The 16082-nt window shown below is 41.7% G+C and overlaps 2 long non-coding RNA genes across 2 annotated transcripts in view; one reads left to right on the top strand and one right to left on the bottom strand.

Annotated features, from left to right (window-relative positions):
- LOC119849343 overlaps positions 1-4487 on the bottom strand; it is a 22805-nt gene extending 18318 nt beyond the window's left edge. The window contains exon 1 of the long non-coding RNA XR_006277688.1: positions 3924-4487. This is a non-coding gene — a long non-coding RNA (uncharacterized LOC119849343). The remainder of the gene's footprint in view (positions 1-3923) is intronic.
- LOC122457931 overlaps positions 1-16082 on the top strand; it is an 18084-nt gene extending 2002 nt beyond the window's left edge. Inside the window, exon 3 of the long non-coding RNA XR_006277690.1 lies at positions 15876-16082. This is a non-coding gene — a long non-coding RNA (uncharacterized LOC122457931). The remainder of the gene's footprint in view (positions 1-15875) is intronic.

The following is a 16082-nucleotide window of genomic DNA, read 5'->3' as shown; positions in this document are numbered from 1 at the left end:
ATATACTTCTCAGTTAAAGGTGCTTTTGAATGTTCTTATTCGATTACTGCTGTTTGTTTGGATAACCCTAGAGGAGTAGGTTTCAGAGTAGCAGCCGTGTTAGTTTGTATTTGCAAAAAGAAAAGGAGTACTTGTGGCACCTTAGAGACTAACAAATTTATTTGAGCATAAGCTTTCGGGAGCTACAGCTCACTTCATCGGATGCATTCAGTGGAAAATACAGTGGGGATATTTATATACATAGAGAACATGAAACAATGTTACCATACACACTGTAACCAGAGTGATCACTTAAGATGAGCTATTACCAGCAGGAGAGCGGGGGACGAGGGGGAACCTTTTGTAGTGATATTCAAGGCGGGCCATTTCCAGCAGTTGACAAGAACGTCTGAGGAACAGTGGGAGGTGGGGTGGGGGGAGAAATAAGATGGGGAAATAGTTTTATTTTGTGTAATGACCCATCCACTCCCAGTCTCTATTCAAGCCCAAGTTAATTGTATCCAGTTTGCAAATTCAGCAGCCTCTCATTGGAGTCTGTTTTTGAAGAGGAGTACACACTCTATAACAGTTAGGTAGCTGTTGACACAAAGATCCTTCCCTTAGCTCAATGAAATGCTGTGCTGTTAAATCCACAGCTGTGAAAAGCACATGAGAAAATGTATCATTCAAATTTCATTTTTCACAGTGATGCAGTTCCCAAAAAGCAAACCCATGACTAGAGAAAGAATTAATATCCCAGTATATTCCTGTACCATTTTCAGTTCCCTTTCTATATGAATACAAGTATTTTCCAAACAAGCTCAACCAAGGTTACTTCTCAACTAGTTATCTAGGACATGAAAAAGCAAGACAATAGTTGACCTTTCCCTGGCAAGTTCCTTTAATTATGTCATTTTAAAGATGCCTTTTTGTACAGTGAAAGAAAAGGAGTATTTGTGGCACCTTAGAGACTAACAAATTTATTAGAGCATAAGCTTTCGTGAGCTACAGCTCACTTCATCGGATGCATTTGGTGGAAAAAACAGAGGAGAGATTTATATACACACACACAGAGAACATGAAACAATGGGTTTATCATACACACTGTAAGGAGAGTGATCACTTAAGATAAGCCATCACCAGCAGCGGGGGGGGGGGGGGGGGGGGGGGAAGGAGGAAAACCTTTCATGGTGACAAGCAAGGTAGGCTAATTCCAGCAGTTAACAAGAACATCAGAGGAACAGTGGGGGGTGGGGTGGGAGGGAGAAATACCATGGGGAAATAGTTTTACTTTGTGTAATGACTCATCCATTCCCAGACTCTATTCAAGCCTAAGTTAATTGTATCCAGTTTGCAAATTAATTCCAATTCAGCAGTCTCTCGTTGGAGTCTGTTTTTGAAGCTTTTTTGTTGAAGTATAGCCACTCTTAGGTCTGTGATCGAGTGACCAGAGAGATTGAAGTGTTCTCCAACTGATTTTTGAATGTTATAATTCTTGACGTCTGATTTGTGTCCATTCATTCTTTTACGTAGAGACTGTCCAGTTTGGCCAATGTACATGGCAGAGGGGCATTGCTGGCACATGATGGCATATATCACATTGGTAGATGCGCAGGTGAACGAGCCTCTGATAGTGTGGCTGATGTGATTAGGCCCTATGATGGTATCCCCTGAATAGATATGTGGACAGAGTTGGCAACGGGCTTTGTTGCAAGGATAGGTTCCTGGGTTAGTGGTTCTGTTGTGTGGTGTGTGGTTGCTGGTGAGTATTTGCTTCAGATTGGGGGGCTGTCTGTAAGCAAGGACTGGTCTGTCTCCCAAGATCTGTGAGAGTGATGGCTCGTCCTTCAGGATAGGTTGTAGATCCTTGATGATGCGTTGGAGAGGTTTTAGTTGGGGGCTGAAGGTGATGGCTAGTGGCGTTCTGTTGTTTTCTTTGTTGGGCCTGTCCTGTAGTAGGTGACTTCTGGGTACTCTTCTGGCTCTGTCAATCTGTTTCTTCACTTCAGCAGGTGGGTATTGTAGTTGTAGGAATGCATGATAGAGATCTTGTAGGTGTTTGTCTCTGTCTGAGGGGTTGGAGCAAATGCGGTTATATCGTAGCGCTTGGCTGTAGACAATAGATCGAGTGGTATGATCTGGATGAAAGCTAGAGGCATGTAGGTAGGAATAGCGGTCAGTAGGTTTCCGATATAGGGTGGTGTTTATGTGACCATCGCTTATTAGCACCGTAGTGTCCAGGAAGTGGATCTCTTGTGTGGACTGGTCCAGGCTGAGGTTGATGGTGGGATGGAAATTGTTGAAATCATGGTGGAATTCCTCAAGAGCTTCTTTTCCATGGGTCCAGATGATGAAGATGTCATCAATGTAGCGCAAGTAGAGTAGGGGCATTAGGGGACGAGGGTTTGATTTCTTTTCAATGATGTGAAACAAACCCATGACTAGTTAATTAGCCCACATATTAACAAGCGTCTTTAAAGTACACTGCATTATTTCAGCACCTAAATAATATATATTTTCTCTATTCAAAAAGAGATTGGTCATGAATGTCCGTTGACACCAGGAGTTGGTATTTTCCAGTTTCCTTAATTAAGGTAAGATGAATTAACCTTTAAAGAGTGAGCTTTAAATTTTTAAACATAGGCCCTGAATCAGAAAGACTTTCACACATGTTTAACTTTACACACTGTATGTAAGTAACAGGTTTCAGAGTAGCAGCCGTGTTAGTCTGTATTCGCAAAAAAGAAAAGGAGTACTTGTGGCACCTTAGAGACTAACAAATTTATTTGAGCATAAGCTTTCATGAACTACAGCTCATGAAAGCTTATGCTCAAATAAATTTGTTAGTCTCTAAGGTTGCATCCGATGAAGTGAGCTGTAGCTCACAAAAGCTTATGCTCAAATAAATTTGTTAGTCTCTAAGGTGCCACAAGTACTCCTTTTCTTTTTTTGTATGTAAGTAGTCCCACTGAAGTAAATAAGATGACTCAGACTGCACAAAGGTAAGCATATGCCTAAATCTTGCAGGATCAGGACCTAAGGCAATTAAAAAATGTTGTTAAGATCAGTAAGGGGAAAAAATGTGTGTGAGAATTGCTCTTTTTGGTGATTCATCAAACTGCAGTCTCCTGCAGAAACAATTCCCATTCTGCACAGAGAACAACATACTGTCAACCCAAACAATAGACAATATGGCAGAAACAAACTAGTAATAGTATCTGAAAGTTTTAAATCATGCCATGAAAAATGGCAGGGAAACCACAGTCATTAACCTGGTTGAAGTTGAACAAAAAACTGCTGGAAAATATATACTCCTGTTGATAAACGTGATATTCGTGTCATCCACACACACATATTCATGAATGAGGTTTTGCACTGTTAATCTCATGGTCGGTGCCACAGTGACAGGCAGTCTTATGAAGACCTGAAACGAGTATTGTATCATAGAGTGTATCATAGAATCATAGAATATCAGGGTTGGAAGGGACCTCAGGAGGTCATCTAGTCCAACCCCCTGCTCAAAGCAGGACCAATCCCCAATTTTTGCCCCAGATCTTTAAATGGCCCCCTCAAGGATTGAACTCACAACCCTGGGTTTAGCAGGCCAATGCTCAAACCACTGAGCTATCCCTCCCCACATTGTGAAGCATAACGAATATTTAGAAAAAATGCTTTGAAATCCTTGGATAAAAAGTATAAATGTATTGTGCTATTGTATTAATCTAGCTGTACAATATTATCACTGAAAATAATGAAGATACAAATATCAAAAAATCGGGATGTGGTCACTTTGCTACAGTCAATTCAAAGCAATAAATAACTACTCATGAATTCCCACTCCTGCATAATAGACAGTGAGTTTTATGTAGGACTCATAGGACTGGTCTGCCTCCAGAGATCCAAGAGAAACTAAAGACTCCCTTTTCCAGGATCCATGGACGTACCTGTGAATCAGAATGTCACAGGGTCCACTCACTGCTAGGCGCCTCCTTCTCGGTGTTCTGGGGATTAGCTCCTTCCAGGTACTGCACCCTCCTCTGACAGTCTCTCCACCCAGCATTCTCTGTCACCCTGCAGCCCCTCTTGCTCCAGGAGCTGCAGCTTCCTCTTCATGACTTGGCCCTCCAGCCAGGTCACTGTACGTGTTTCCCCCTTCCGGGATATCAGAGTCTTTCCTCACAAATGGGCTCAGGCAGTCTTCCCATTCGCTGTCCAGTAAGTGCCACTTCTCCAGTGACTGGCAGGGACCCTGGGCTGCCCTCTACTGCAGGTTCCAGCTCAGGGACGCTCTGATCGGTGGCCAAGGTCTACACTATCCTATACCTTGCTGTTCTTCCCCTGATCCTTTCCGGCTCTCCCACCCCCAAACTCCCTCCTCCCAGGGAATAACTATAGACTAAACTCTATAGTCTCAAACATACTTCCCTTCAGCCAGGGAGTGACTTCAAACTACTTCCCTGCAGTTCCCTATCCTAGCAGCTTCCTGCCTTTATAAACCCAGCCCAGCTTGTTCCTCCACACCTGGGCTCCCTCATTCAGTCAGGGGATTACTTAAACCACCTGATTCCCTTCAGCTGTGGCCCTCTTCTTGGCCTACATTAACCATTTCAGGGCAAGTGTGGGGTGAACATCATTACCATTTTACAGGCCTAAAAAGTTAGGTCAACCCAGATATGTCACTCAGGGGTATGAAAAATGCAATCTAACCCCCAGGTAGACAGTGCTAGGTTGACGGAAGAATTCTTCTATTTCCCTAGCTACTGCCTCTCAGGAAGGTGGAGTACCTACACTGTTAGGAGAACCCCTCCCATCATCTAGTGTCTATACTGAAGTGCTACAGCAGCGCAGCTATGCCGCTGTAGTGTTTCCAGTGTAGAAAGGCCCATAGACAAGTAAATCAAGATGAAAAGTTGCTCATCTAATGTCACACTGAGTAAGTGACTTGGGGCCTTATCTAAAGTTTATTAAGTTAATGGGCATCTTTCCTTTTACTTCACTCCTTTTACTCCTTTTACTTGGATCAGGCCCGGTCTAGATTATAACCCTAAACTTCTAACTATTAGAGTACCTATTCTAAGTGTCTCACACCACCATTTAGGGCAAGATTCTGTGCCAAGGACAGAACCCATAGTAAAAACTGCACCACTCAGGAAGCCATATTTCTCTGCTGCTCCTTTCTCCCTAATGTATGTTGGCCTATACCAGCAGCTAATTGCAACCCCTCTCCTCCATATTCCATCTTATTCCACTGGCTGACCAGTACTAAGGGGGCAAAGTCAAGTCACCAGCCATTCCCAGTCCACCTGCTCACAATGGGGGAAGTTATGCAGGTGTACAGGGGGAGGAGGAAATTACTCCTTACTCCTTTTACAACCCTGTGCAGTCTTCCAATCAAAGCTATAGCATTGCCTTTTTTTAAAACACACAGTGGTGTTGGCTACTATCTTGACCCAGAAGTTTTTACCTTTGATCCACTGTGAACAAAATTGAGAAATTGGCTCTCCATGCCTGAAGAGAAGTGGGGAAGTGATAGTGCAATCATTGAATGCCCTGTGCTTATTGCAAAACCCACCAGGGCCCAAAAGTGTTTCTCAACTCATTTGTGAAAAGCCCTTATTGCTCATTCTTAGTGGTGTTTAATATTTCCACTGTAATTTTCCCAGCAAAAATGTACCAAGCAGCAGAGATTCTGCTGTCTCCAGAACTGGGCTCCAGTGAGCTGACAAATCTGTTCAATCTATTGATTTCCCAAGATGTAAGGAGTGTTTGAGTTACATTAGAATAGCTATAAATATTTTGATTTTATCTCTAGTCTAAAGCTTGTATAGGGCTGCTCCAAATACAAATGCAAGATCCCAAGAGATTGGGGTCCACAAGTTTCATATATTTGCCCACTCTTATAAAAACAGAAGGCCCTTTTTTCTTATACAAAATTACTTGCCACTCTGTAAAAATAGGTATTTTACTACTACAATAGGGAGCTGTGACTCATTGCTTATAGCAAGAGTTTGGAGCTGAGTCACATATGAAGACCTGTGAGTAAGCACAGTATTGGTAGCAAACAGGAAGAGAGCAGGTTTCAGAGTAGCAGCCGTGTTAGTCTGTATTCGCAAAAAGAAAAGGAGTATTTGTGGCACCTTAGAGACTAACAAATTTATTAGAGCATAAGCTTTCGTGAGCTACAGCTCACTTCATCAGATGCATTAGGTTTTTTCCACCAAATGCATCCGATGAAGTGAGCTGTAGCTCACGAAAGCTTATGCTCTAATAAATTTGTTAGTCTCTAAGGTGCCACAAGTACTCCTTTTCTTTTTAGGAAGAGAGCAGATAACAGTTCCGCTCCAGAGGGATTACACAGAGGCCTCTATAGATTGTGGGCCAGATCCTCTGCTAGTGTAAATAAGAGCAGCTCCACTAAAGTCAATGTAGCTATGCAGATTTACAGCAACTGAGGATGTGGCTTGCAATGATAAATGACTGAAGAGATGACAGTTTATCTGAAAAAGAATGATGCAAGGAACAAAAAGCAGCTGATGTGGATTCATGAATGATTGCTCAAAGGTCAGAGGGTAAAATTTAATACCACAGACTGAAACTGGGAAAGCAGGAGGCAATATAAGAAACAAACAGGAAAAGATTACAGTCAGTCAAGAATTGCAGAGAGAGGATGATTAGGGCAGCAAATGTCAAGTTGAGTTGAAGCCAACTGAAAGGCAATAGAGTGAATAAGAATGTAATTCACAGATAAAGCAAGGAGACAATACTGCAGTGAGAGGAAACTCGTTAATAAAGGCCCCATTGTGTGATGTTCTGAGCACCTCAGACACAGCACTGAGAGCCTGCAACTTCCACTGGCTTCACTGCAATTCAATGGAAGTCGAGGATGCTGAGGACTGTGTCCTAAGTGCCGGATTTTTATTAGGGTTAGTCAACATTTTTGGTTCAAAAAGGTCTCTTGATGAAAAATAGCTTTTTCGTAAAAGGATTTTTTTTTTTTGCTTTAAGTGTCCATTTTCCTTGATGTTTCAGCATTTTGACAAACACAAAGAACTAAGAAAACTATTAAAAAAAAATTCAAAGGGTTTTTTGGTGAATTTGTTTTTGACCAATTCTGTTACATTGATTGTAACTCCCAACTCTAGGTAGTGCCACTGAAGTCAATGAAAGAGAAGAAATTAATGACTTAAAATGGCTGAGATAGTAAATTTCTTTTAAAAATCACTGGCAATTCCTCAGAGGTCGAGGATGATTGTCTCCCATAAAATGATAGCTAGTTATCAAAGTGGATCCATAGGTGGCTAATGAGACTGATCCAGGATCCATGGATCTTGTCACAGTTGAGGCAGACATTTCCCAGTGGAAAGTGTTGATCTGGATTGTTGAGTCAGGCTCTGGCTCATTCTTTCTTACTTTCCCATTTCTCTGTTTCTGTTATCTTTGTTGGATCTTGAAATCATAGAATCATAGAGATTAGGGTTGGAAGAGACCTCAGGAGGTCATCTAGTCCAGCCCCCTGCTCAAACAAGACCAACACCAACTAAATCATCCCAGCCAGGGCTTTGTCAAGCTGGGCCTTAAAAGCCTCTAAGGATGGAGATTCCATCACCTCTCTAGGAAACCCATTCCAGTGCTTTACCACCCTCCTCCTTCAATGCTGGAGGTTTTGGCTTGGGACAGAACACTGATGTTGGTGTGTCGGTTACCCACTTGATACAGAAGATCTTGTGCAGGCACTGTTGATGGTATTGTTCAAAAAGTGTTTCCTAATATGCAAGCTAGACCTCGCCCACTGCAACTTGAGACCATTGCTCCTTGTTCGGTCATCTGCCACCACAGAGATCAGCCGAGCTCCATGGTCTTTGGAACCTCCCTTCACGTAGTTGAAGGCTGCTATCAAATCTCCCTTCACTCTTCTCTTCTGCAGACTAAACAAGCCAGTTCCCTCAGCCTCTCCTCGTAAGTTATGTGCCCCAGCCCCCTGATCATTTTCGTTGCCCTCCACTGGACTCTCTCCAATTTGTGCTCATCCTTTCTGGAGTGGGGGACCCAAAACTGGATGCAGTACTCCAGATCTGGCCTCACCAGTGCTGAATAGAGGGGAATCATCACTTCCCTCGATCTGCTGGCAGTGCTACTACTAATGCAGCCCAATATGCCATTAGCCTTCTTGGCAACAAGGGCACACTACTGACTCATATCCAGCTTCTCATGCACTGTAATCCCCAGAAAGAAAAGGAGTACTTGTGGCACCTTAGAGACTAACAAATTTATTTGAGCATAAGCTTTCGTGAGCTACAGCTCACTTCATCGGATGAAGTGACTGTAGCTCACGAAAGCTTATGCTCAAATAAATTTGTTAGTCTCTAAGGTGCCACAAGTACTCCTTTTCTTTTTGCGAATACAGACTAACACGGCTGCTACTCTGAAACCTGTAATCCCCAGGTCCTTTTCTACAGAACTGCTGTTTAGACAGTCGGTCCCCAGCCTGCAGCGATGCATGTGATTCTTCTGTCCTAAGTGCAGGACTCTGCACTTGTTCTTGTTGAACCTCATCAGATTTCTTTTGGCCTAATTCTCCAATTTGTCTAAGTCACTCTGGACCCTATCCCTATCCTCCAGTATATCTACCTCTCCCCCCAGCTTAGTGTCATCCGCAAACTTGCTGAGGATGCAATCTATCCCACTGGGAACCTTGCCACAGGGTTCATTTCCATTTTGATTGGTTGGGGACTTGGGTTTCCTATGAGTTTATATCAATATGGAACTTCTTCATGTTGGTTTTGAGAGTATCTTTGAAGAGCTTTTTTTTTTGCCCGCCCCTTGTTTGTTGGCCATGGATCATTTGTGAGAACATGACTGATAGACTTGTAAACTTTAAGGTCAGAAGGGACCATCATGATCACCTAGTCTGATCTACTGCACATTGCACGCCACAGAACCTCAGCCACCCACTCCTTTAATAGATCCAAAACCTCTGGCTGAGTTACTGAAGTCCTCAAATCATGCTTTAAAGACTTAGTTACAGAGAACTAAAGTTACAGAGAATTCACCATTTACATTAGTTTAAACCTGCAAGTGACTCGTGTCCCATGCTACAGAGGAAGGTGAAACCTCTCCACAATCTCTGCCAATTTAAACCAAGGGGAAAATTCCTTCGCGACCCCAAATATGGCAATGAGTTAGACCCTGAGAATGTAGGCAAGATCTGTCAGGCAGATACCTGAGAAACAATTCTCTGTAGTAACTCGGAGCCCTCCCCATCTAGTGTCCCGTCTCCAACCGTTGCAGATTTTTGCTACTGGCAGTGGTCAATGGGCCACATGTCATTGTAGGTAGTCCCATCACACCATTCCCTCCATAAACTTCAGGAGTCAATTGTCTGACATTCAAAGAACATGACCAGCCCAACAGAATTGGTGGCAGTTGATCACAGCTTCAGTGCTGGAGGTTTTGGCTTGGGAGAGAACACTGATGTTGGTGTGTCGGTTACTCACTTGATACGGAAGATCTTGTGCAGGCACTGTTGATGGTATTGTTCAAGAACCTTCAGCTGTCTAGTGCACATGATCCAGGTTTTAGCACCATACAGTATAGCATGGATAACAATGGCCTAGTACATTGGTTTGATTCTTGATGTCACAATCTTCAAAGACATTTTCTCAAGCATCCAAAAACTGCACAGGTGCATTGGAGGCAATGTTGAATTTCCTTGTCAATATCAGCTTTCTGTGACAGATGGCTGCTGAGGTGAAGGAAATGCTGAACATTCTCCAGGGTGTCTTTATTGATCTGAATTATGAGAGCAGGAGCCTGTTGGTGGGATATTTTTGTTTTCTTGATGTTGAGTGTGAGGCCAAATTGGTTGGAAGCCTGAGAAAAAATGTCAACTATTTTTTGAAGATGCTCAAGAGTGTAAGGAATTTAGAGTCGGTTGCAGGGAAATAACAGAGACCTTTCAAAAACAGCAAATGCTAAAAAGCAGGAAAATGGAATACTGTAGCATACTTGGAAAACATGATCACATACAATGCAGCATCTCAAGGGGACATAACTCTTGCATGTTAAAAGAATAAGCCACTGAATTAGTGTATCATTGTCAATAGTTTTATTGACATTACAAGTTTGCCAAAGTTAATACAGCAAGTGTCTGTGTCTGTTCCCTTTTCACACTGGTAATGGGGTTTACAGTGTATCTTTCCATATTATTGGTCAATTCTGATTCAATGTCAGGCTGCCACAAATTAGGAGGCAGTTGATGCAGTGAAAGAGACTGCAGCAAGGTTATGTACAATTTTATTTTTCACTTCTTAGTTTAAAATTTTTTTTGACTTTCTCATTTTTCATATTTTGAAACACAAAGTGGGAAATGTCCCTCAGATTCAACTTCCCCCTTGAAACACTGATTAAAAAGCCAGACCTTAAGGGAATTTCATTGTACCCTCTCTCCCAGTTTCTGTTTCCACTGTGATCACTGATTCTTTGATGTACTTGTTAAAAGTCCACCTGCTGTTTTCATATGTTGATGCCTAATAGATTTCAACTTCTGTGCCATGATCTATAGCTTGCTGGTTTTGCTGTTTTCTCCCAGTAGACTGTATGCTGTTTATCATTTGGTCTAGTGCAGTGGTTCCCAAACTTGTTCCATCGCTTGTGCAGGGAAAGGCCCTGGCGGGCCGGGCCGGTTTGTTTACCTGCTGCGTCTGCAGGTTCATCCAATCGCGGCTCCCAGTGGCCACGGTTCGCTGCTCCAGGCCAATTGGGAGCTGCTGGAAGTGGCGCGGGCCAAGGGACATACTGGCTGCCGCTTGCGATCGGCTGAACCTGCCAACATGGCAGGTAGACAAACCGGCTTGGCCTGCCGAGGGCTTTCCCTGCACGAGCGGCAGAACAAGTTTGGGAACCACTGGTCTAGTGTCAGGAGCAATATAGGGTTGCTTGAATTAGGAGTATAGATGCTAGTTTGGTTTTGATTTTGGTATAATGTACTATTAGAGTATAGGATTCGTGTCCCATTTCTACTTTTCACCTAGTCTCTCAGCCGTAGTCATTTGTCAGAAAGAGAGTATATATTATTTTGATTTCAAAAGTCCAGTGAGAGAGGTTTTGTTTTTTTAATTAAAAATGAGTTGTCCTAGTTCTGTTCCTCAGCTATTTCTGAAAGCATTTGTTTGTGCATCTAGAACTTGTCTGCAAGTGCAGGTTTTCTAGTCATTTTTTTAATCTTATTCAGTATCATCTGCAATGGTATTTATACCCTAGATTTTACTCCCACATAGCAAAATGGGTTGAATTAGAGTAAAGAATTTTAGCAATAGTTTTATCAGGGGTTTACATATGTCAAGTTGTGGTTTATTTTTTTAAATGGAGGAAAAGTTTTGCAGAGATTTTTTTTGGTAGGACTTTTCTAACCAACTTGTGACTTCCTGTTGCACTGGTTGAGAGGAGAAATATAGTATATCAATAGCGGTGATGTGGGGCATACCACTGGATAATTTTGAATGGGATCTATTGTGAAGTTTGTCAAATACAGCTATTTAGGGTCTGGAAAAGTCATCATTACTGAGCTACTAAACACTTTATATAGCCGCTTTATTGCATGGCATTTTCCAGTTCTAAGATATTTTGCTAAGCTATTTCCATTGCACTTGCATTTTAACAGGCACCTGACAAGCTCTGTCTCATTCAGATAGCAAGTTGTTCTTTGGCTCACTGTGCAATCTACAAATGAATGCACCTCATTTAGAAAAGTTCCAGACTTGCAATTTGCAAATAGTTGCATTAAACATACATTATCTACTCAGAAACAACTTTCTCTTTCTTAGTCATAGCAGATTTATTTTGATGTAACTCTACTGAAATCAGTGTAGAACTCAAGTAACCCAGCAGTGAATTAGGCCCCCAAACTCTAAACGTGGACCAAGTTAGTCAAAATATTGGTGGCTAATGTACCTAGGCCTTTCATACAAAGCTGGGCCTAGTTTTGAACAAACTTGGGCAGAACTTAGCCATGTACTGAAACCAATGACAAATGCCTTCAAGATGAGAAACATGAAATTGTCTTACTTTGATTGAGCTTGCTTTGCTTCTTGGGGGATCCATTTGAATCAATTGAATGCTAAACTCAAACAGTTGCAAACAGAGAAATCAAAAACCAAGAAAATGGTAGCATGAACCCCATGCACAATGAAGCTACCACATTTTACCCAGCTCTTCTTTCTCTTAGCAAATATAACTAACAAGGCTTCTATTGATATATGTCAATGCACAGGAGTTTAGCAGAATAAGAATAAGCTTAGCCTCAGTAACATCTAGAAATGGGCAAAAATTGGATGCTGTTTTGGTTTTACAAGTTTATGATCAATTTTTTTTCCTAGGATGTAAATTGAAATCAGGAGCAAGCTGAAACCTGGTCCCAATTTATCCTAACAGCCAAAGACTGTAGAGGTTATGGGGATTTACAGTTCCATCTCCATGCTGTGAGAGGGAGATCCACTAATTAACAGTACACTGAATTAAAAAAAATTACCCAGTTCAAATGTCAGGTGTCCTCTTGTTCTTTCCTTATGTGACAGAGTAAATAGGTTGTACATTTGGGGGCAGATCCTCAGGTGGTGTAGACTGTCATCTCTATTGAAGCCAATGGAGCTACGACAATCTACATGATGTGAAGATCTGCCCCATCGCCTCGATGAAAAACACTATTCAACATTGTGGCAGCAATGTCCCTTAGAAGCCTGAAGCGAAGTGGGAAGCTTGGTGTATTCATTTGTATGTTAATATTCTGGGTGCTCTTTCAGCTGAAAGTTATTGCATCTACACATGCTGGGGTCTGAGCAAACAGAGGCATTTGGGAACACTTATGAATGTCCTGTGTTTCTCAATAAACATAATTTTTGGTAAAAGCTGAGCTGCACTATTTTTTGTCCTTGCACTGAAGAGTATTTCTCTTGCATTTTATACTCAAGTTTTAAATAAACAAATCTGTTGGTCACACAAAACAGACCTAGATATACAAGGGAATTTATTTTAAATATGATGTGCTGAATGGAAAGGAATGGTTACATTACATTTGGAAGTGGGAAGTGGTTATTGTTTGCTGTCTAGTTTGAAGTTCCCATTTAGCTGGAAAGAACACACTGTAAGGTAGACTATAAATCAAAAGAAAGAAGTGTATTTTTTTAAAAATATTTGAAGAGAGGCATCATTGTAGTGACTCCCTTAAAATCCCTTTCCTGCCCCCACCCTCCAAAAGTCCTACATTGGAGGTCTCTGTGCAGCCAGATAGTTTTGCTCTTGTGCTTCCTGAAGAGAAACATTTCAAAGTGATGTAAGACACAACCTTCTCCCCTACCCAAGAAGCTGATCACTCTTCCCATGCATTGCTACACTAGTAGCAGGAAAGAGTGAGTTAGTTACAGGAGGTGCTGGGATTATATAAGACAATGCAATAATCACTATGGGTAGGATTTGCAAGAGAGCCTAAGGTAGGTCTACACTGACAGCAGCAGGTAGAGTACATATACTGCATGCCTCGCTAGCACAGGTATAAAAAGCAGTGTAGATGGTGAGGCACTGCTTAGGTGAGTGGGGTAGAATGCCTGAACCCTAGGGTATCTCCAGGCCCAAGCAGTGCCCCCTGCCTACACTGCTATTTTTAGCAGTGTAGTGTTTCTCTGCCTCCCCACTGCTAGAGCCTTTCCCTGCTGCAGTGAAAGACATTGGCAGGAAGAAAAGGCTCTGGCAGAGTGGAGGTAGTTGGGAAAGGCTTCAACAGCTCCCTGCTGCCTCTCCCTTGTCTGAGCTGTTCTCTGCCATGTGTAGCTACAGTGTGGTGCAGCCTTCCTTTCACTGCAGCGTCTAGCCACATATTCCCCCCATTGCTGCAAATGTAGGCAAGGTCTAAGCGAGTTAGGCACTTCACTCCCACTGGAAGTCAGCTGGAGTTAGGCACCTAACAGGTTTAGGTTAGATGCTTTTCGAACATCCCACTTGATAAGCTTAGATATTGTGTACACATCCTTGAATTCTTTAAAGCACATATGATTCACCAATATATTATTTTGTGTGTTTTAGACTTAAAGTACCTGCCACTTTTTACACAAAGGTACTTTAATTTGTCTGGATTTTTACTCCCTTCCCCCTCCTTGTTTGGTTTACTTATTAGCTGTAGTACTCGTTGATTATATTTATTAGTGAACTGAAGCAACTGAGACTATTTTTGTGTGTTTGTTATTTTCATTCTTATGTATGTTTAATTATTACAATAAAGAGTATCTTTTATATTATTAGTAGGCATCTGGTACTCTTGGCTTAAATTAGTCAATGATTTATAAACCATCATGGGAAAGGTGCCCTTGCGAAGCATTCCCTTCATAGCACATTTGCTTGTTCTCATTTTTATTTGGGGAGAGGGGTTATGTCAATGAAGCTTTTTGATTTAGCCCATTCCCACACCTCTTTGCACAGAGATGAACTTCAATCAAATTGAGAGAGGATTGATACAAAGTCTATGCACCACTTAAGACCTCAAAAACAGGGGCTCATCCTTTGAGAGCATCAGTCACATGGAGTAGTATCAGCTGTTTGAGATATACCCTTCAAGCCAGGTTATGAAGTCCTTGTTCAGGCAAAATGTTCATTGAAATCAATGCAGCTCAGATGACTCTTACTCTGTCCCCACCCAGTGACTGTATGCTTTTATATTCCTATTTTGCCCTTGAAAAGAGGCAAATTTGTAGGTCTTAAAGTGTACCCTAGGCATATGTCCACATTAAATACATACATCTGGCTGTGGAGGGATCTGGATAAAAAGTGGGGCCATTGATAAGGATAAAGGAGAAAATGAGAGATCCTAATCGAGTCCCTAAAAGCATCGTCTCTCAGCATAGCCGAGCCTTTGCCTTTTATTATGCTTCTTGTTACATACAGAATCCCTTAAAGTGTGTCACTTTTTCTAACAGAAATTACATTTTAGTTTTACTCCAGGAGCTTAATTTGCATGTGCCACTGTCCTCCCCTGCCCATCTGTGCTCCTAGAGAAGACTGGTCTGTGTCCAACATGAGTCTCCAACAAGAAAGGCTTCTTGGCCTTCTTGCCTGTCTTCCTGACCTGCAACCTAAGGGCCAGACTGAGAACCTATTAGGCACACTGGTGGGCAGTTACTTCCAACAGTATTCCCACTGAGTCTAATGTCATCTGCAATGGCAAACAACAACTCCCAGGTGAAAGAGGTTCACAATCTGGGCCTATTTCACTGAGAGCCATCAGCTTGTGCCTATGTAACCACATGATCTTACTGTCACAATTTCAAGATCTTTTTTACTATAGTTTGCTTTCACCCCCATTTCTAATAGTTACATCCAAATGATCTATCATTCTTTTAAAGAAGACCCTTCCTTCTAAAATAGAATCAGTAGAATGGAGTCTTCTTTAAAAGAATTACAGCTACAGATCATCAGAGCTACCTATTAAAAAAATTATCCTACTAGAGGTGTGTCAGAGAACTGGCAGGAATTTAAAATATATATATATCTCAAATTCAGTAGTGAAGGATGAATATGTGGTGCTGCTTTAGAAAGGAGAGATTTGCTGAGACAAACAGCATGAAAGCACAGCATGTGTGACATGTGAACAGCAGCAAACTTTCAGTAATTGAATGCAACATTCAGGGTTGACATAGTTATTTATAGATTCAAGATCCATTTAAATTCAATGAGAAATGAAGATATAGAAAAGCAGAGAAACCCAAAGGTGTCATATAGGACAAATTAGACTTTGAAGAATTTTTAGGTATGTGATAAAGCTATGTGTAGGGTCTCATTTATGACATGATAGATAAAGATTGATAATTGGCAGTGTGCAGCTATGAAAATATAAACATTATTTAAGTGTTAAGTACAGTCGCTCCCTGACTTACACAATCGTTCCATTTCGGAACACCTTGCGTAACTCGAATTTTGTGCAAGTCGGAAACGTATACCCGACCATTACGCAAAAAAAACAAAAACCCAAACCCCTCCTATTTCTAGTTTACGGAACTTTTAAGTGCAGATTTGCATAAGTTGGGTCTTGCGTAACCTGGGGAGTGTCTGTATTAGTATTA

Source organism: Dermochelys coriacea, chromosome 1 (genome assembly GCF_009764565.3).
Source record: "Dermochelys coriacea isolate rDerCor1 chromosome 1, rDerCor1.pri.v4, whole genome shotgun sequence".
NCBI lineage: Eukaryota > Metazoa > Chordata > Testudines > Dermochelyidae > Dermochelys > Dermochelys coriacea.
Note: the sequence above shows the minus strand (reverse complement) of the source record. Positions and strands in the feature narration are given on the sequence as shown.